The 22,039-nt window shown below is 35.3% G+C and overlaps 1 protein-coding gene across 18 annotated transcripts in view; it reads left to right on the top strand.

The window, feature by feature from the left end:
* Window positions 1–22,039, top strand: part of FOXP2 (forkhead box P2) — a 402,834-nt gene that overhangs the window by 309,970 nt on the left and 70,825 nt on the right. For 2 of the 18 annotated variants that reach the window (XM_064422360.1, XM_064422361.1), the window contains exon 3: window positions 8,693–8,763. The exons of the other annotated variants lie outside the window; for them this stretch is intronic. The gene's annotated coding sequence lies outside the window, so the exon portion shown is untranslated. The remainder of the gene's footprint in view (window positions 1–8,692; window positions 8,764–22,039) is intronic. 18 annotated transcript variants of the gene reach the window in all.

Raw genomic sequence — 22,039 nt, 5'->3', positions numbered from 1 at the left:
GAACACTTTTTTTTCACCCTTTCTCCACTTCTGTTATGCAGTCCAGCTATTTCAGACCTACATTATGTCTTTATGTAACTCCAAGAAAAACTGTACTTAGAAAGCTACAGGGAAGTGTGGTTTCATATCTGTTCATATATGTATCTGCATGAGAGTCTGCTCTGTGTAATAGTATTTGTCAGTGAGCTATTATTTCCAAACCAGGGTAATTTATTTTCTACATAAAATATATTATAATTACAAGTGTCATTTAGGTTGTTTCTAAAAAAAATTAGCAAAAATTCTAATATTAATAATGACAATAATAATTTCTTCGTTTAAGAAAAAGGAAAAAGATTGGTTTTAATGTTTGTGAAATTTCTTTACTCCCTTAATCTCCAGCAGATAGAAAAAACTTGTCATTTGAAAAAAATGGTGGAGCTTTGGTTCTTTAAGACCATGATACCAGGTTATTTACCCAAATCAGTCACCCAAAGTACACTAGAGCTGTCTTTGTAGAGATAAGTGAATTATCTTTTTAATATATGTATATGTATGCACATTCTTGTGAATTGTCTGTAGAGGCTTTTCATATTTAACTTCTATAGTGCCTATTTCTGCTTTAATCTCAGTCTCTCAGTCCTTTCCTGTTGTACAGTTTTATGACTCTAGACTTTATTGGGAGCAAATTATACCACAGCCTCTTAATTGTTCATATTCCTGGACACTGTTAGTTGCAGTCTCTATATAAATGCATAGAAAGCTCTTATGTATTATACCCTAAGTCTCCTTGGAGCAAATGTGTTGATATCTTTGTGATCCTCATTTAGTTGTCTAAATGAGAAGAATTTTGCCAAAATTATGAATTTCACCTGAGCTGTGCAACATAGGAAAGCATGAGACTTTGTGTCAGACCTCTTTCACTCCAGTCTTTCCAAGCTTGGACGAGATGTCTGAGAAAATCATTGTTTGTCCTATTTGCCAAAGTAGTCATATCTCAGGCATTCCAAGTTCCAAGTACTGTCCCTATTCTGGGGTTTTTTTTCTTTTTTTCTTCTGCATCCTGTCTTACTGTGACTAGAGTAGCCTGTGCTTGTGCATAAACTGGATTTCTACTCCACAGAACATCATCTGTTCTTGATTAAAGAATGTGTAAATCTCATCAGATTAATAGCAGATAGAATAGGCCAGGACCCTAAAAGATGAATGCCAGGATATGTTGGATGCAATCCATAGCAACCCCATTATGGTCCAGTCAGGAGGGAGAAGAAGTATAAAGCTTAAAACTCCAATCCCAAAATCCCTTGACACTGTCCTGTTCTTAGAAAGGACACGGTATTGCCTTCTGTTTGCAGTGAATAACCTATCTGTTTCAGTATAGTCTTTGTCCTAAAACTTTAAGTCTTACTGATAGTTTACCAACCATCTTTTTTCCTTGGGCTTTCTTTCCTTTTAGAATTTCATACTTTTTAAATGAGACATTTTCTTCTCTAAAGAAAATGTATTTAGGTATGCTAATCTTTTTAATCAGCTAAAAACTCAACCCTTGTCCTCGTAGACATACTTTAAAGACATACTTTTGCACTTTTGTAGATCCTTAGGCTGGAAGTAGTAACTAATCATACAGTTGTGTTTGGTGAGAAATAAGTGTGTAAGAAACTCATAAACTACCAAAAGAATGAAGAATTTAGCAGAAGATGTGAATACAGATGTGTGCTAGCACACGAAGACGGGATGTCTGAAAATTCACTACAATTATTGATTATTCTCCAAATAATAGAATACTTGGTTTTCATTTCACTTTGTACTTACAATTCAAGAAAATTCTGATTTTACTTACTGTGAGAAATTTCTTTTCCAAGTACACAATCAAAAAGAGTACCAGTACCATTCTGTGAATCTGAACAATACCAGACTACAAGCTGAACACACTGCAGCTTCTTTGTGGTGGATGATGCACATCATCAGTTGGACTTTTGTCACCTTATGTGCTGTAGCATTAAACTATGAAACTACAGACAGTTAACATTTAGAGTGGAGGGTCTTTTCTTGATGTGTGTGCCTATCGTAAACTGCCAAGTACTTCAGGAAAAAAGTCTCTTTGTTTTGACTGCATAATTAATTGCAGAGAAGATGAAGATAAAATGGGAAAGCAAAAATAGAAAAAAAAATTTAGATTTTGAAATAAGACGTACTGTCACTGTCTGATGTCAGCTGTTTTTAAAGCCTGTTAGGTTGAGTAGTAATTCCAGTTAATATATGTAGTCCTTTAAACTGAAAATATTCTTCAGTTTGTCCAATTGACTAAATTTCTCTATGAATCAGCAGACTGCTGGCTCCCTTGTTTCTGTTGAATCATTCTGCCATATCTGCTTAACAAGGGAGGATGCAATGTCAGTTACAGAAATATATTGGAAAATTTCTATATTTTTCTAATTAAGAATTTCCTGCATTTGTAATTGCTCAACAGGTATAGATGCTGGAAACACCATTTTCTTTATTAAACAAGTCAGTAGCAGTATATATTGACTTTTTACTTATTTTTCATATTACTTCTGGAAGAAAAAAACCAGTGTATGAAAAAGAAACTGTTTATTGCTAATTTTATTTATGATATTCATATTTTCATGAACTTTTCCCAATGTCACTTGAGAACAAATTATTTCATAATTTTGTTATGTGTTCCATTTTTGTTGTCTCTTATATTTGGGTTATTTACATCTGTTGGATTGATTTGAAAGTTGTCCACTTTTACAAGTATATTTAAATAGTAGGAGCAGTAAAAAGAAAGCCAGGAGTGACTCTATTTCTGGAAGGATGGGGAAGTGTTCTACGCAGCATTTTTCACCCTTCTGAGCAATGTCCTCTTGACCTTCAGTTTAATGTTGAGACAGTCACTCTTTTCCAAGAACTGATTGCTCAATAGTTTTACCATGTGGTCACATCTTTAGGAAACAAGAAATATGCACAAGAAGGAATGACTTAGTGTTAGACTCCGAAGCTTTGTGCTTTGCAAGTTCCTTTATGTTTAGGAAAGCTGAAGAAACAACTTGTGGAGGGCTTTGCGTGTGACAGCTTTTAAGAAAAAAGAGATTAGCCACAGGTTCTCTGAATGCCATCCTGGATGGGGAAGTTCAGAGGCACTTCATGCACTCTTCACTCCAGCTATGACAGGCAGGTAGCAGGAGCACCCCGTGGTTGAATGTGTTGTGTTCTCATGGGGATTGCAGCACTGCAGTGAGGGCTCCTGCATTGGGGGCCTTACTTTAGTGCTTACACTAAAGCTTTCGGTGCAGAAAATAAATCATGTTCAACTGAAAGTGTTTCACAGCTCCACAGATGAGAAGGGAAAAGCATTTCTTAGACTTGTTGAGCAGACGTGTGTCATCAATTGAACTTCTTCATAAGATAGGTCTTGAGTAAACTTCATAGAGCTACAGCTGGTAATGGATGCACCATGTCCTCTGGCTGAAATGTGGTGTGTCACTGCATATCTTTGTATGAAAGGTGGGCAGAGTAAGATGATAAGACACAACAAAAATCTTGAGATTCTTTCCTTTTACATTCTCCCAGCAATGCGAGGCTCAAGAACCCTTTGTATTCAAAAGCTCAAAATAGATGTTTAATCTATGGATTAATATATTTGTGTTTTAAAACATGCAGAGTTTGGGGTTTTCCTTGCTTGTTCTGTCAAAATTAGTGCTTTGTTTCTATCTTGAATGTATTTAGGTCTTATTTCCAGGTGTTCAATTTTGTTAAACTTCAAAGAAAATTAAGAGAGAACAGTGTCAACATTCCTATCACAGAATCAGACTTCTCAGATCCAGATAATGCTCTTAGACTGTGTTTCAGAAGCTGCAGATCAACTTCTTCACCAGCTGAAACCTGGAAGATTTAAATGAGATTTATAACATTATTTAGTTACAGTGAAATCTTTTAAAGTTCTGTATCATAATTATGAGTGATTTCATGTACCAGTAAATCTCTTCACAAAAGCTTGCAGGACATGACTGGTGTCTCCCTCTAGTTGCCTTGTCTCTCTCTCTCTTTCTCACTCTTATTCAATCCATTCTCCTATTTTCCTAGACCCTTACCTAATGATGTTGCAAGTAAGGACATTATTTTCAGGATGTTGTTTGCCATGTAGCTTGATGCTTCTTTCAAGAAGACAAATTTTGTTTCTGTAATCAGCTGGGAAATATGCTGGTGAAGAACTTTGTTTATATTATCTGGATATACCAAAACCCATAAAAACCTTTTCTCTGATAGATGTTTTGCGGTAGAATATTAAATTATAAAAAACTATAATAGCATATAGAAGGCTTATATAAATCAGTATCACTACGTATCACTAATGAAATGCTCAAAATTTGAAATGTAAGGTTTTCTTCCCTGCTCTGTTGAAGTTTTTTCTGATGATTAGAGAAAGAATTACAATATAGACTTACAACAATTTTCCTCCTCCAAATTTTGTCTGTAAAAGTAATAATTCAGATTTATCCAATGCATTTTAATTCTCCATAGGAAAAGAAATGAACATGTTAAGGTTAATCAGTGCTCAGCTAGTGGAGTTCTGTCTGCAATTTTATCTTGCAAATCTTCTGAAGACAGAAGTTTCTATCTGCATTGGAAACTTAGCAAGACGAATTTATTTCAGACATTGATGACTAGTATCCAAACAAAAAAAATCACCTAACTTGATTTGTTCTGAGTAAAAAGAGAAAGAAAGAGCCTTCATTCAAGAATTAATTTTAGTACCATTTACTCTCTGTGCACACTTTATGTTTAGATGCCATTTATAAATATCTTACTATCATTTGTTAAATTTTATGACAATTTTTACCATGCCTGATGACTGTAACTCATGCATTAAACATGCACACGTATTTTAACAATATTTGCATCTTATAATATGCTTTCTAACGACTTGTCATAGACTCATCAGTTAAACATTTATTTTACAAATGCATTTTGTAATATGCTATGGTAATAAACTATAAAAAAGGTATCCCACCTTGTAATATTTTCAGATGGATGAATAATGCATTACAAATTCTACCTTCATTTAAAACATGACCTCTATTCTGATGAAATCTGATACATTGTCTGGATTTATGGTGATCACTGAGTTGTGTGAGGTGCTGTCAATCTGCTTTCTGATTAATTTTCATAGTTGATAAATTTGAATTAATCTGTAAATATTTACAAAATAGTACGGTTTATTTTTTTTCAGTTATTTTGTTTTTATCCACCTGATTAATTTTAACCAGATGTACCGACCCCCATCTAGCTGGGAGCTAATTTTCATTCAAATAATTTCTGGAAATTTAATTCAGTTCTGAAATTGATTATCAAAATCATGATTCTTTTGCTGGCTGCCTAAGTTTGTCATATGTATCTCTAAAGAGGCCTAGGCTACTGTCATATCTAATCTAATGAGCTCTGTAAGCCTGAAGGTTACTGGGAAATTTTATAATAAGCTATTTCACAATAAAAACGTGTACTTTACTACTTGCTATTTTAAATTTCACTTACATCTGATTTTACATACTTTTTAATTCATGGAACGTCATTCAAATCAAAGTTTCGCTTAAATAGCTATTGCCATCATAGTCAACCTGCTTACTGGCTTCCTGAAACATCATGCTAATTTTTTCCTAGTTTTTTTTAATATGAATGTTCATACCTTAGAGTCTCTGGCTGATATCTCTCTGTATGTGCACACACGTGTAGATTGTAATATTTTCAATAATTTTGTTTCACCAGAGATTTTTTTCCTTCAAAATTGAAGTGAAAGACGGGAATTTGAGGGTTGCTTGGCTGATGGATTTGTTTATGTAGGCTGTAGAGTATTATAGGTATGCCCATACGTCTGGTGATAGGACAAAATGATTGAGGATTTCAGCAGTGTTCTTCTTTAGTTATCCTCCCATATCTGAAGAAAAACTGAAGCGTCTGACAGTTTTACTTTTGCTGTTTGCCTGGAAATAGTTTTAGGGCATTGCATCTCTGTGATGCTGTCTGAATGTGTGAAGTCAATACAGAGTAGGCTGGTTTTACATCTATTTAACATAAATACAAATGACTACTTCAGGTGCATACTAAGGAGAAGTCAATGTTAGATAATTGGTCTCTTGGAAGACGGCTTTATTGCACCAGACAATAGAAGGTTACACCTTGTCTCTGCCTTTCACCTTAATAGTCCAGGCTCAAGGGCCTTTTTGTCACCATTCATAGTCTAGGCACTTTTAGTCAACACGTTGTTGTCAACACATAGTCAACACAGCTTTAAGAGACAAATTATGCAATCTGATTTAGACATCTAATTAGGATTTAATGAATTGTGCCACAGAAATGCCTATTTTTCTCCTTTGATTACTTCAGATGACTATTTCAGATTTAGATTGTAGTGCAGACTTTTTGCATTTGGTAGAGCGATATCCCCATTACCGCTTCTATTTTTTTTCTTTAATTTCTTCTAAATAAATTACTGCCTATGAAATGAGCTGGACTTACTGTCAGTTGAGTTAGACCTATTCAAACTGGGCATTTTAGACCACATTCTACAAAGTCAAACATACTAAGGATTGTCTAAATTCTGTTATGGCAGTCTCCCTGCTCAGGGAGTGAATTACAGAGAATTATTAATTCTGTTTCAGTTTGCTTTTTTTTTTTTTCTTTTTTCTTTTTCTTTTTCTTTTTCTTTTTTTTTGGTTGTTGTTGTTATTGTTGTTTGTTTGTTTGGGGGGGTTGGGTTTTTTGTTTTGTTTTTTCTGGGGTTTTTTGGTGGGGTTTTTTGGTGTGTTTTTTTGGTTTGGAGTTTTTTGTTTGTTTGGTGTTTTTTTTCTTTTTTCCCCTAGTGTTTATCATTAGTTGAAAGCAAACTAGTTCTAGTTCAGATATTGTGTTCAGGTGATGTGGCTTCTATCCCATAGCATAAAGGGTAGGAAATGTTTGTTCTACATGGGCTACATGGAACTTCAGACTCGTCATCTAAGTACTGAAATGGGCTTGATAAAGACAAAGCATTTAGTGTTCTATTCCGAATGCCTTACCCATCTCTTCTCCCACTCTTTGGGAGCAATTCAAACAAAATTTACTGGCCTTTTCTATTAAAAAAATAAAATGCAGCAGTCATTGTTTTTTTGGAAAATTCTGCCTATTATTTCCCCATGGTTGTTTCTCTTAGAATCATGTTGCATTCTTTGCTTGTCTTTGAGATTCCGGGTTTGACCACTTTGTTTATTATGAGTGTGGTAACTTCAAGAATGAATTTTTTTGCAATGTTTCTATTGTTTAACTGTTTTAGTGGATTTCCTAGCTTCAACTGTGTACACTGTTTCTTTGAATACATTAAAATATTGTAGTATCTTGGTAGTTCCTTAGTTCTCATCTGTTTTGCAATCTCATCTATTAAGATAAGTCACATTATGGTTGCACAAGAAATGCAGTAAACATCTGTATTTTGTGATGGAATTTCTTTCCTTTAGGTTTGTTCAGAAAGCACTGAGATTCCACACTTTGATGTATTTCTTGACAACTGGTCATTCTTTAACATAAATCAAATATGTACAAGATAGATGTGCTTTTGTTATTACTTGACTGTTTCAAGATACCTGTAGTTCAGATTCATTACATTCCTTATGTTCTTGGAATTCCTTTTGTTGATTTCAGTTATAGAAAAGCCTATGAGACATACTTTAGAAATTTGGTTTTCCACATTGCACATCTTTTTATATGTGAACATCCACAAATGTATACTATATTGTATATAGTCAGCTATCATATGCAATCTTAGTGCAGATAATAAACTGCAAGGTGTTTAATCATGCACCCTTCTCAACTGAACTTTACTAGTCTCTTTCCCTCTATTATTACAAATCTCTGCTGTTAACGCTACCAGTAATATTATTCTCTCTTTTTTTTTCTTTTAAATTTTGCTTATCAATTTTTTCAAATGCCTTGTGGTTTGTGGGCAAGAAGAGAGAATGTCTGATCCAAAATTAGTTGCAAATTCAGTGTCTTGCCCCTTACTGAAGCCAAGAGTATGGTTTTTATATCATGGGATAAGAGTAGGTTCTAGCTGCCTAGTAGATCACACACATGATTTAAGTCCTGTGAAGTTAAGATGCAGTGGATTTTCAGACTACAGTATTCACACTCATACAAAAATATTTTAAAGTTATTTTGGTGTTTCTAAGATATAAAAGATAGCAAACTTCCTCAAAGGTACATAATTTTAAAAATTGCCTTTATAGAAGGACAAAAAAAGCTCTGTGTTGCATTGTAATACCTTTTTGAAGATATTAAAGCTAGCTTTTTAATATATAATTCACATTTCCTATATACATAGCGATGTGGTTTTTTATAAAGGTTCCATTCTAGTTTTGTTTAGGAGAATCTGCATAAATGGTGTATGGTTTCTCCATTTGAGAATAATGTGGCAACTCCAAACTCACAGCAATGAAGCCATCATACTTTTCATATCATGTATGGTATATAGCATCCATACAGACTTACACTGAGGTAGAGGATGATACTGAAAATCTCTTCCCTCTAGGCTTGAAAAATGATAAAAAAAGTAGAAGACACTTTTTGTGCCTTGGGAAAAACAGATCAAGAAATTAAAACTCCAGTCATTACCAATAACCTTAAAATGTGTTTTAATGTGCTGCAGCTTCAGTTACCCTCAGCTGAAGCTTCTCTATTTTAGCTTACAGGGTCTTGTGACCTCAGCCCATAGCAGAGTTTCAACAGTAATAGCGACAGCCAGCTTGGATAAATGTAAGTGAATTTTTTCCTCATTTCTATAGTTTCTCTCCCTCACATGCACTTTTGGAGTTTTGTTTTTCACTCAGGATGTAGACAGTATTCCTGACAACACTTCTGCTCTGTGCCAAGTAGCATGATTGACACAAAGTACAAGTAAGGCATCTAAGTGGGATTTCTTGCCTTTTAAATGTCACAGTATGAGACTCATCCTGTGCTTTTGAAATGCCAGTATGATGGCCATGCAAACTTTATTTTACCTGCAGCTAGCTTGATGGTAGTTTTCATTATCAGCCAGGATTAATCTGCAAAAAGTGAAGCGGTACAAAAAGATTTTGGCCATATAATCTTGTTTTAGTTAATGCTAAGGATGAAATCTAGGAGAATTCAGAGAATATTTTTTTAAGGAAAGTTTTGCCTTCTTCAATCAGCTTTATCATTTCAGTTCTGCTTCACGTCAGATTGTGGTAATCCATTTCCAGACTTAGCTCTGCATTCACTAACTATTGCATAAATCTGGAGCTGGAGCTGGGAAAGGCTACACATTATACATACTGCCTCTGTAACAACTTCCAGAGATGTAAATTAAGTACATCTTCCCACTATTGGTTTCTGAAGAATGCAACATACAGCAGTCATTTTTTTATTTCAATAGTCATTATGCTGTTGTAATGGAGAGACAAACAGAAGAAAATAGAAATAGAGTTACTCATTCAGAAGAAGCTGGCATTTCGTAGGAACTTACAAAAGATAGCTGGACTTAGACATTCTTTGGTATTTAGTCCTCAGTTGGCCTTTGTCTGATTTCACAATTCCTGAATAAAGTAGCATCCTTGGTCTCTTAAATCACTGTGCCACCCCTCCATTTCCTGTTTGTTCATATACCTAATTCATTTTCTATTTGTTGTATATATGTAACATCATACCTAAAATTGCAAAGTTTCTTTATAGTAAATAGTTGCATTGTAGCTCTGTAGCTACAGTAGTAACTTCTTAATGACCTAGCTATGCTAGCTGGGCACATGATTGTTCAAATGCAGCCTGTTCCCTTCATGTGGTTTCACAGGATGTCTCTGTTCACAAATGTATGAAATGAAGGGCCTCACCTATGGAGCAGTTAAGGCTAAAGCCAGAAGAAGTGGAACTGCCTCCATCCATCCATCTTACAAACATGACATTCAGAGATTGATACTGGGCTGTCTTGGTGTTTTACCTGCAAACCTGTAGTCAGCTTAAAAAGCCATTAGAATTCTGATCTTCTAGCAAATATGTGGTTATGGTAATACCTCTGTAATAATTGTGAGGCCAAATCATATCTATCACAGAGCCTGGAAGCTGTAGGAGTGGATGTACTTGTACTGAAACCAGTTTATTATCTTGAATTCTTGAATTGACTCAAACTTTGGTGTGCCATGTAGACACACCATGTAGGCACTGCCATCATCTGCACACAGAAATGGAGGAGTAAAAGAAATCTCATACCTAGAATCTATTCTTTTTGACTAAAACTATATCAGTGAAAAAAGGTGTAAAAAATGTTGGCTTGGCTACCAGTTCTAAGGAGGAATATACCGAATCATGAAGAATAATTCCTAAAGTTTCTGTAAGGAAACAGTTCAGTAGAAATCTGTACAAAGGCAAAATCGTTTTATAATAATTACCATAAATATTAATTTAATTTCAAAAGAAGAAAAGGTGTTCTTACATTTGTTATTGCAAAGCTGAGTTAATGAAAGAGCTTTGCAACCATTGTCAGTAGGAAGTATGTATAGATTTTGAATGTGTTTACATATAAAATAAAAACTCAATTTCTAAGGAATTTCACAAAGTCAGCAGTCTAATGACAGCAGTTTAAAACGCAGCTTTATCTACATGCTTATCAAATACCAGTTATTTTTTTGGAGCCATGTATGCCAACAGAAATTCATTGCCACTCCTGGCTCAGCCCTGTACTTGTTATCTTTTTGACACTGTGGTTTATGTGACACCTCTGTCCCATTAAGTGATGTGATCCTTACATACAAGAATTATCCCCTGCTTTGATAACTGTCTCCATCTTGTAACAACATCAAGATTATGGAATTAATACAATGATAATGTGATTCCATAGATCTTGTTAAAACAGTATACCCTTCATAATAGATAGTTAGAGTGTGGTTTATTTCCTATTTTTTATTTATGTGGCTCTTCCAGTTGTCTGTGAACAGGAGAGACAGATTAAAGTTAAAAGAGTATATATATATTTCAAACTGTGGGGCTTTTTAACTACAATATATAGCATGTTTAGCATTTGGTGTATATATAAATAGTATGTAAAATATGCATAGATATATAAATATGTTTCACTGCCGTATTGGGGCTTAGATATTTAACACTTTAGTATGTTATGTGAGGACTTTAAAATGCAGGAGAAAGGATTTTGTGAAAATTTTCTTATAGAAAGTGTGATGGAGCATGCTGGGAAGTTATACATTGTGAAAATCTTGCTATAAAATGGTGTAAGATACTACAAAGCCAGATGCTCACAAATCCAGCCTGCTAATCCTTTTGGCCAATAAATATAACATTATGTACCTCATACATGATACTAACTTCTAGGAATTTCAGGTTTTTTTCTTTGTTAGACTGTCATGCTTCCAAAAGTCTACCCTAGCACAAGAGGCATTTGTCCTCTATAGTAAAAATCTGAAGGATTTTGTAGAGATACTGAAGTAACACAGGTACTCACAGTGTTGCAGTCATAAATATTTTGTTACATTATTCTAATGGTTTTTCATAATTGTCTTTACATCCTCGATGTATAAAATGCAAAGAAATATTAGACACCGAAGAACTAAATCCATTGCCAGAGTATATGTTACGGCAAATATAGACTTTATTCAGCCTGAAATCTCCTTTCTTTTTATGTTCCATGGGCACCGAAGTCTAGATGGCTGGAGTGAGTTGATGATTGCTCAGACAGTTTTTTTCAAAGATCTGTTCACTCACTACTCCCACCAGATTCATCTCCAGAACTCATTGTGCTGTTACCTACAAACTAACAGGGAACTGAGAAATAACTGAGAACTGTTAATTTCTCAGTGTCTTTGCATCCTAAATTGGAAGATTTGATTTGACATAATGCAACAATTGACACTGTGGTTTTCTTCAAAACTCAATCATTTGAGGAATTGCTTTAGGACATCTTACATTAGGCAAAATTTAGCAAGATTGTGGCTTTTGCCACTTTAATGAGTTTGCCATTGAGAAACTCCCGGTAATGTCTCAGTCATCACTACTCACTACAAACAGATAGAGAGACAGATAGTTGTGTATATATACTTATTTTTTAAGCAGACCCGAAAGCTTTGCACTTCCCAAAGTAAAGGTAAATAGCCAGCTTAAACCTCTTGAGCAACTCTATAAACAACAAGATGCCAACAGCATGTCCTCTTTTCTATTACCTATCTGTGTTCTGCTTCCATGTGTAAATCCTGCTCTAATTTCTTTGTGTTTGTTGCCAGTATTTGATATTTATACAGAGTTCACAAAGTTTGCAGAGGAAAAAAAAATTCCAACTTAATAATCCTTAACTGGTCTTTTAATTGACCCAACCATTCATATTTCTTCTTTTCCTCTCTTCAAATATTTTTTATAGACATTGTTATGACTTCTAACAGAGTCTGAATGCCCATAATTTAGAAAACTCTTCAGAGAACATAAGCTTGAGCTTTTTTACCAGATGGATAAAATTATATTTTTTTGTCCTCAGTTGCATTTGCCATGTTGGGAATAGTAACTATTCCACTGAAAAAAGCAAAAGTGTAATGAAAATTGTGAAATTTTTCACTATTTTAGTGGATCAGTATCAGTAGTAATAAAACTGATCCAACATTGAACATTTCATTAGACATTCATTAAGTATTCAATTTATAACATTTTTATTGTGACTTTTCAGTACTAAAATGCTCTTAAAATTTTTTATAGTAATTTTGGGTCAAAATTACGATTTTGAAGAATTTGAAACATTCCTACATTTTCAAAAAAACATTGTTAATACTAGTTTTTCAAGATTGCATAATGTCAGAGTGAGGTTCATCTCAAAGCAAAACTTTTGCTTTGGAATTTCCTTCACTAATATTCTTACAAGAATATATTGGAAAACTTTTAAGTGAAAAAAAAAAAGCTAAACTGTTCATAAGCAATATTTTTAACCCTTCAGAATTGCTTGTGAGTCGCACAAGCTGCTTTTCATGCTATTGTCTAATGCTCATGTTTTATAGTGCAGAATTGGATTGTTCTTCTGCCTATTTGGCCATGAACAAAACTTTGCTATAGGACCTGCAACCCTTAGTTATATTTTAGTCGTGTTTTGTGAAACATTAGTTTTCTAGAATTTCTGGATGGAAAATGTTTTTCAGTTATCACTTGTAATTTAAAGGCAAGTCTGAGTCTCTTCTTAACTTGAAGAGCTGTAGATGCTGTAGTATCAGGCAGAAGGTGAGACATGATCTTTTCATTAGGAGTACTGTAAACAGTGTATATACGTGAGCTGTAGTAATGTCTTTTGTCAAAAGGAAAATGTTCAGGGTCATGCAGTATTTAAATTAATATGACTGGGTTTTGGTAAGCCCAGCTCTAGAAACAACCCTCATTCCTGAGGTCAGTTCTAGGGGCAGCTGCTGTTACTGTCAAACCTGGGGGCAAAGCTGTAGCTGAGTTTAGATCACTGATGATTTCAGAGGGGGGTGAGGTGTTTGGGTACAAATGTACATTTTCTTACGTTTGTAAGATAGTCCAGAGTAAAAAAAAATTACTGATAAAGTTTTAATTGGTATGGCAAGAAATCAGTAAGAGAATAGTAGTGGAAAGCATGTTATAGCCATTTTATTCCAAAATTCATATTTTGTTGGTAAATGCCACATTATTTTTTCATCATTAATTATATCTTTGCAAAAATTTACATATTTTTATACTTGTACATACATGTCTACAGATAATAATTGGCTTTAATTGATGCAGAGGAGGTTTGCATTAAATGTCCAATAATTTTGGGAAATAAGCAAAGAAAGTGCTGGAATAGGAGGTGTTGTGGAATTCCCCTTGCTTAAATTTTGTTTAAATATTTTAGACAAATGTCTGTCAGAAACAAACCCATTTATTCTACATTTGAAGAGGAGGATGTGGTAGCTCACTTGCCAAAGTGTCTTTGTGTTCTACAATTTGCATAACATTTTTTTTGTCAAGAAATACTTTTATTTTGGTTTATTTCTTTTAATTAAAATTCAATATGGATTGTATTCAGTGCTTACAACAGTTATGCCTATATGTGTATTTAATGAACATTGGTTTGTGAAGTTTTGTTATGAGTAATCCAAATAGTGTAACTAAAAGTTACATCTGTTTGTCTTAGATTAAATATCTGAATGCCATTAAGATAGCGTCTGAATTGTTTCTAAAACTAAATAAAAATGAGAGGTAAATAAAATTTGATACAGAAAATATTTTTGAATATTTGACATAATAGTCTATGTCTCAAATGTGGCAAAAGGTTCTATACTTATTTCAAATTTGCGCAATGATGTAAGAAAAACTGAATTTACTTAGGCTCAAAGCTTTGTGATTAATTGATTTTGTGTCTAGAGAGACAAACAAAAACAAATTCTTCTAAATATATAATTTTCAAGGAAACTGTTCAGAGAGCTTTGGAAAGTAGTACTTTATAAAATCTTTGGCATTTTCATGAAATAAAGTTTTGACAATATTAAAAAAAAAGACATAGCAAATTACTGATTTTAAAACAAAGGGAGAGGTGTTTCCACCCGCTTCTCCATTTCGGGGCTGTGCTTGCTCTCTGAGTTACAGGGAGAAGGGAGCCAAATTCCTGCCCTGGCAGCTGGGAGAAGAGCCAGCTGTGAGGCTGCTGCTGCAGCTGGGGGAGCGCTGGCCCTGGCCAGCCCAGGGCTCAGGGTGTCGGTGTTGATCCAAAGCGGAATGGCTGAGAGGAAAAACTGAGTTTCTGGAGCCGGCTGGTCAGCCATCAGTCCTGATCAGTGAGACCCAGCAGTGCAGCTCCCAGCTGGGCTTTCAGGCCTGCCCAGGTTCTCTCCATCCACTGGTAAAAGGGGAGGTGGGACAAGGCCCTGGCCATTGCAGCCTTTTTATGAAATGCAATAAACCCCACTTCTGTGTATATTCAAAGCAGACAACATTTTCAGTGAAAGAAGTGTCAAAATATTTTCTTTTTTCTTATTTGCTTGTCAGAACTCTTTTTTTTTTCCTAGCAATAATCATTTAACGTGGTTTATATTAAATTGAACTTAGGGTGTTGTTTCATACATTGCTTGGTTTGACATGTGCTGCTGCTATTTTTGACTGAAAGGAGTTGTGCATTCAAAACATTGTCCCTTGTAGGCCTATTAAAGTTCCTCGGTTCCCTATAAATATTGCATCATAAGAACTTTAAAAATATGCATTTTGTTTAGTATGGATGTGCTGTATATGGGGTTTTTTTCTGGCAAGCAGCATCCAAGATCTAGTAAATCACAGTTCTGATCTTCTTTTGAAAACATAAATAACACTTCTGTAACCATATAATGGCATCCTTAGCAGAAATGCATTATTTAAGAAATACCAAAAATATGCTAAGGTAGTTGATGAAGATATATTCAAACAGTGAAATAATCAAACTATTATCAGTATACAAGACTGAAGAAAATATGTTGAAAATACGTTGTACTATTTTTATGATTCCTCTTGAGAATGAGTTAGCTCAAATGGTGGTGCTCTGCCAGTTTTATTTAAAGATCTGTACTTAAAAATGACTAATTTTATAGCATGTATTTTCTGTTTATGTGCCTGTCAGTTTTAAACAGCCTTTTATATGTAAGTGCAGGATGACAGTTCTATATTCTGTGTCATTTCGTCACTAGTTTTTCATGCTATTGGAATAATCCCTTAACAGATATTTATAGAGTTTTTACTGTTATTTTGACAAATCAGACATTGTTATTAAAGTGATAAAAGAAAGTATTTCTATGCTTTTTTGCATTAGAAGTTCTAAACTTTTTTTAAAAAATGATATATGTTTCCTAGTTCTATTTTAGTTAACCTTTTACAGAAATTGTGTCTTTCTAGTTCTATTTTTTATGCTAACAAAAATCTGTTCTTGGAACTTGTTTCTAAACAGGTGTGTCACTAAAGATCCATCCTTATTGCTCTTCCAGTTATTTCTTTGTGACTACAGGCAGCTGTGTATTGCATTGTTAACTCATTAATATCATATACTTCAGCAGTGCTGGATGTGGCTCCCCTTAGAGGCAGATTGTTTACTTGTAATTATCAAAGCAAACAAACACTGGTTCATTACCTGAAAACTTGTTGCCTTTTTATGGGTGATGCACTCTCGAGGTAACAAGTTTGTAGGATTTCCATTGTCTGTATTGTCCATTTCAGTGCATGCGTAAGCAGTGGCAAAGCATAGAATGGTTTGAGTTTGAAGGGACCTTAAAGATTGTCTGGTTCCACCCCCCTGCCATGGGCAGGGACACCTTGCACTAGACCAAGTTGCTCAAAGCCCCGTTCAATATTACCTTTAACACTTCCAAGGCTGGGGCGTGCACAACCTCTCTGGACAACCTGTTCATGTGCCTCACCACCTCACATTTAAGAGTTTCTTCCTCTATCAAAAACTCCCATCTTTCAGTTTAAAGATGTCTTATCACTGCAGGAAAAGAACAGTGTAATTTCTGAAGAAATCTTTAAATTTCTTCATCCCTAGGTACCACTTAATGTTTTGGTACTAAACCTGTAGACTAAAAACAAATTGAAAAAAACAAATAAAGTATTTCCATAGTCGTGAAAAAGAACCCAAAACATTGGCAGGTGGCATGGAAAGTCAGTGAAAGGACAGAGACACTCACCTGTGTCTAATGAAGGAGGTGACATTTCAGTAAATGGAAGGTACTTAAATATATGCTGTGTGTTGGCAGTCTCCCAAGACTGCTGATGGAAGTGTTTCTGGGGAAAGGAGCAGTGTATTGAGGAAACTGCTGCTTTAAGCTGTGTTGTGAGAGTGGGACTGGGGACTGGCCTGGTGGGAGGCACCAGGATAGCAGAAACATTCAAACAATACTAGCTGTTGAAACCATGGACAGCTTTCAGATCTCTCCTTGACAGATACTGCTAAACTATATTTACCCCAGTTTATCTGCAGTTTTTTTCTGCAGTTTTTTTCACCCAAGAGCCTTATGGCTTTTCAAGTGAACTTTTAAAAGTCCAGATTCATCTTGCCTAACCTAGGGCATTTAATTTTAGGTAGAGAAGCAAAGTCAGTCTAACCTGTGTCTGCAGTAGAAAACAGAGACAGATGAGGACAACACTGGCTTTACAAGGATGGAACTAGTCAATTGATTTGCACATTGTCTTCTGCTGCCTCTAGAAAATGCTCAGGGCAAGCAGACATATCAGTAAGATGGTTAAAATGTTATTACTGAACAAACCCTGGTACATAAGATAATATGAAATTATTAATGTTAATATTCTAATGAGTTCCCTGTCAGGCTCAGGTAGCTAATAAGAGACAAAGAGGGGGAGTTTTTGCCATGATAAATTTGTCTGTTTGGCTGAAGGTATTCATGCTAATACTGAAGAAGTATTCATGCTAATAACCATGTCACTGTACACCAGGGCAGATCTGACCACAGTCTTGAAGCACTGCATTTGATACAAAAATAATTGTGTTTGTATGACCAAACAGCAAGACAAATAGGAAAACAAGATCATAAATTTATACTTATGAATATATATGGCTGCACCTTTTATAGAACAGAAAAAGCTGAAACCCTGTTTTTAATGTAACACATCACAAGACCATGAAATGCTGCAGTGGTTTCTGTTTGGCTAGAATGTTAAACACACCTTTGCATTACCCACCCAAAAGACACATAAACAATTAATAGTGACAAATTACTCTAAACTGCACTGCACTGTTTTAAAAGTTTTAATTAATTAAAGTTTCTTTTCAAATTGCTATAGAACAGTCACATATAGAAAGGTTCACATAAATGTGAAAAAGTACACAGCAGTTCCCTGGCCTGAAGAGTGATTTCTTGCCCTAGTTCTGGCATCCCCTCACAGTGTTGGTCACTGTTTCTGTTTCTTGTCCTGTTTTAATCTGTGGCTGTTCAGTGGAAACACTAGTAGTAATGGTTAGAAATGAATCAGTGACTGCATCATCTCCTTATTCTCTTTACAGCCAGCCTTACCCATTCATTGTCTTACTGTACACAAAATTATTTTTAAAAAAGCTTGAAACAGCTTGCTTCAGCTGCTCCAAGAAGCAGATAGATGGGCTTAGCAGATAGACCTAAATTTCATGATGGCTGGTATGGCCTCCTTTTATCACAAACTGATCAAAAGAGCCTAAAGTGGACAGATAAGGGATTTTATTCAACTACCAGACAGGGAAATAGGTGCATTGGATTAATCTCAACACTTCTTGAAAGCCTGAGAATTGTCCACATGTCAGTTGCTCTTTGGGCCAAATGATAGTTTTTATTGCCTAAATTTGACTGAGATTCATCCATTTTACCCAGAGGTAGGAGCAACAAACACCAGTTAATCCCCATGCACTCCTGATAAATGTACATAAAGTTACAGAGTACTTGTCAGCTTTGACAGGGTAAATGGAGAACTGTCCTATTATAGGCTACTTCGGCTGAGATCAAAAAATGTTTCTTTTATCTCTATCTAAATAATATACATAAGATATGCTACTGATATGCTTGGACATTCTGTTTTTAATCTTCTGCACCTGCAGCATGTGCCCTTGCTATGGCTGCCATGATTGAAAGGAGATGGGAGAGGATTTGGAATGGAAATCTTGGGTATGTTGTGTGTGTCCTGGGCAAGGTGGCAGTGATACCCAAATCATTGTGATCCGGGTAGTCTTACCTTTCCATCTGAAACAGTCCTAAAGTGGGGTTTTTACCTCTTATGAGAAAGGGTTGCAAGAGAGAGTAGCTCTGTGATCCACATGCTGGCCACAGTTTATGCCCAGAATATGTTTATTTCAGCTGGCAATAGAATTTTTTTTTTCTGTCATTTCCACCCATATAAAGTTATCTTTATTTTGCTGGTGGTAACAGCTGTATGTTGTTGTTTAAGAAATGGGGGGCGGGGAGGAGGGAGGGGAATGGAAGGGGAAATGAGTAAATTTTTAGACGAGGAAAAATATGTTTTCAAATGTTCATTTTGAATAAATATTTTCTTAAGATCTAATTGATCCCAAGATTAAGCACAGAACATGCTTATGTGCACATTTAGACATACCGTAGCATAGACTTATTTTACATGGTCATGCAGAAGCATCTGGAAAACCATGGCCCCTCCCTTTGATGAGGGGACAGGTTTTCTAAGCATTGTGCAAGGGAAAATTGCACTGCCTTTTCCATAACTTCAAGCTCAGGGAAAAGATGCAGAAAACTAAGGCATAAGAGTGCTTAAGTCCATAGCAAAACATCAAGATAGATAGATGTGAAAGTCTGGCAATTATACATATGTCCTTTAGTCAGACTGTGGCTTGGGGATTCTGTAGCTTTCAAAATCATACTGTACAGATGCTGGTCATGCATGTTCTAATAATAGCAATCTCCATAATTCCAAAATAGATCCTGATTCATTCTCCTGTTTTTGCACCAGGTATAATGCTTCATTTTAGTTCCCTGGCTAGTTGGTGAAAAAAAGAGGAACACATTTCAATTCAATATTTCAAGTATTCAAGATGTAGTTGAGCTGAATTATTTTCTGATTGTATCTGGGTTTGTGTTTACTATTTGAAGACATTTTTTTTCTTTGGAAAGTGGAGTTTCCATCATTTTGTATTTACAAGTTTCACGCTCTTGAGCTTTAAGCTGGGAAATGGTACAAGTGTTGTTCTGGTGAGCTGGGAAAGATGTTTCTCTTGGCTAATCTCTACTTCCTCTTAAAGCAGAAACTCTTAGAGGGGACCAGAACAATTATGCACTTTGTGATGATCTGGAAATACAGATGAGAACCTTCAGCCTGCGCACATTTTACAGCACAAACAAAATGCAAATGCAGAAAATTTTAAGGAGGTGGTAATTGAGTTTCTTGGGATGGAGTTTGATTTGGCCATGAGGGGAAGGAGTATTTCAGTTTGCTTGGATGCATTTTGTTGGAAAACGGGAGTATCAAATTAAATTGCTTTAAAATGCAATGTGCTATTGGAGCTTCTTTAAACTAGTAGAAACCTAAGTTACCATGGTCAGTAGTTAGCTGCAATTTTTAAAGTTGTCTTATGTCCATTGAGAATTCAAACACAACAACCTTAAAATCCCATCATTAGGACAGTATATTGATTTTTTCAGATTGCAAGATTAACAATACATTTTAATTTATACTCTTTGATGTATATACTGAGCACCATCACATAGTCCTGGTTTGAAAGCATGCAAGATATTCCATTTCAAGAATAGTTTTAGTGGCTCCAACTACACCTGGGTAGTTCTTTTCTTCTTCACTTGTGTGGGGTTCGCTCATGCACTGCTTGGTTTTTTCTGCTGTCTAAAGGAAAAGACGCCTCATCACCAAATGTAACATGCCTAAATGGGGAGATTCCTTGTGATTCATGAAGAGAAAGCTCTTTCAAAATTCAGAACAGAGCTCAATTTATTCAGTCTGAATTGCCATCTAAAAGAGCTTCTCTCTTTCTCTCTTAACAGTATAAATAGTATATAGACACTCCTCCTAATTTATACTGTTAAAGTTATGAGCTGTGGTTTGCCTGGCTACTGGCTGCATGCTTGCTGGCATTGCCTTGTGAGAGGGAAACAGTGCAGATGGATTGGGGGTTTCTAATATCCAAATAGTACAATACTTCCGGAAAACTAATTTGGGTGCTGAGCCATATAGTCCTTGGGCTTTCTGTAGGTCTTGTGATGATATTTTTTTACATGTTCTGTAGCTCATTAGAAACTGGATTGAAACATGAAGTATTATTGGCCATCAAATAGTTTCAGACATCAGTAATTCATGGGTGTCATTGATCTGAGGCAAATAAGTATTGTTGCCCTAGAACTTCATACCCCATTACTCATATTTCAAGTCCATAAAGGGTTACATAATGTTTGGTTTTGAAACACCTTAAACTGGAAAATAAATTTCAGTTTCTTTAATTCTTGTTCCTGTAGTATTTGAAATGCATGTGTCAATAAAGAGCTGAGTTATACATTGCTGTGTAGATGAAAAAGCTATTACCTTTCATAAGTGTTCATATGGCAGGGTTGTCAGAGGGAAAAAGGCAGACTATCTTCAGCAGCAATATACAGGGGTGTCAGTAGCCTTTGATCTTTTTCCATGTCCTGTTTGTAGGTTTCTGTGTTTCAAACTTCCAGCATTTGTGTGTCTGTTCATTACTGCTTCTCTGTGGAAAAAATGGGATACCTTGAGCAAGTTCACTTCTTCCCAAGGATTCTCACTGTCTCTAAGACTTGAAAGTGCAATTTGCTGTAAAGCACTAGGTAACAACATAGAATTTGAAATCCATTACTCTGTACTGATAAGGTTTATCCTGAAGAAGCTTTATGTACACTGACCGTGGCTTGGAAAATGATATCACAAAATCAGAATTTTTTTTTCATTCAGTTATAGTATTATATTCAGTGTAGCAAGAAATGGTTTTGCATGACAGTACACATGTAAATGTCAATGCATATGTCATTTACAGTTATCTGGGTGTTCTGTGAGATTCGCAGTGATCACATTGGAGAAAACTGTCTCTGTTACACTAAATAAAATGTGCTTAGTAAAAATTGCTAGCAATTTTTTTTCTAGACATATAATGACACGGTAAGAATACAAAACAAAACTACCAGAAACAAACCATTTCTCAAGCAGTAATATCTATGGGACAAGTGATCTAAATTGGTGCAACAGGGAGAGTTCATCACTGCACTGCAAAAAAGACTTGAAATATAACCTAAAGGCAAGTGAAATACTGATTCCAAGCTTTGAAATAACAGCAACAAATTTACGTACAGACAGAAGATGCATGGAAGCAATAAACGAATTATACAAGTCTTACACACGCAATCTGATTATTCTGACCAAAGTGTTAATTGGATCCTAACTGCCAGATCTGATATCTGTAGTCTTGTAGTGGGAACCTTTCAAAGTGATGAACTGTAATTCACCGAGCTGCTTGAAGCACTTGTAATTTACTGCATGTCATGCTATGAAGAGCCTGACCTAATGGACTTTACATTACCTGTAATGCTGGAAACCTTTCAAT

Source organism: Passer domesticus, chromosome 5 (assembly GCF_036417665.1).
Source record: "Passer domesticus isolate bPasDom1 chromosome 5, bPasDom1.hap1, whole genome shotgun sequence".
Classification (NCBI taxonomy): Eukaryota; Metazoa; Chordata; class Aves; order Passeriformes; family Passeridae; genus Passer; species Passer domesticus.
This window is presented reverse-complemented; position numbering and strand designations above follow the sequence as displayed.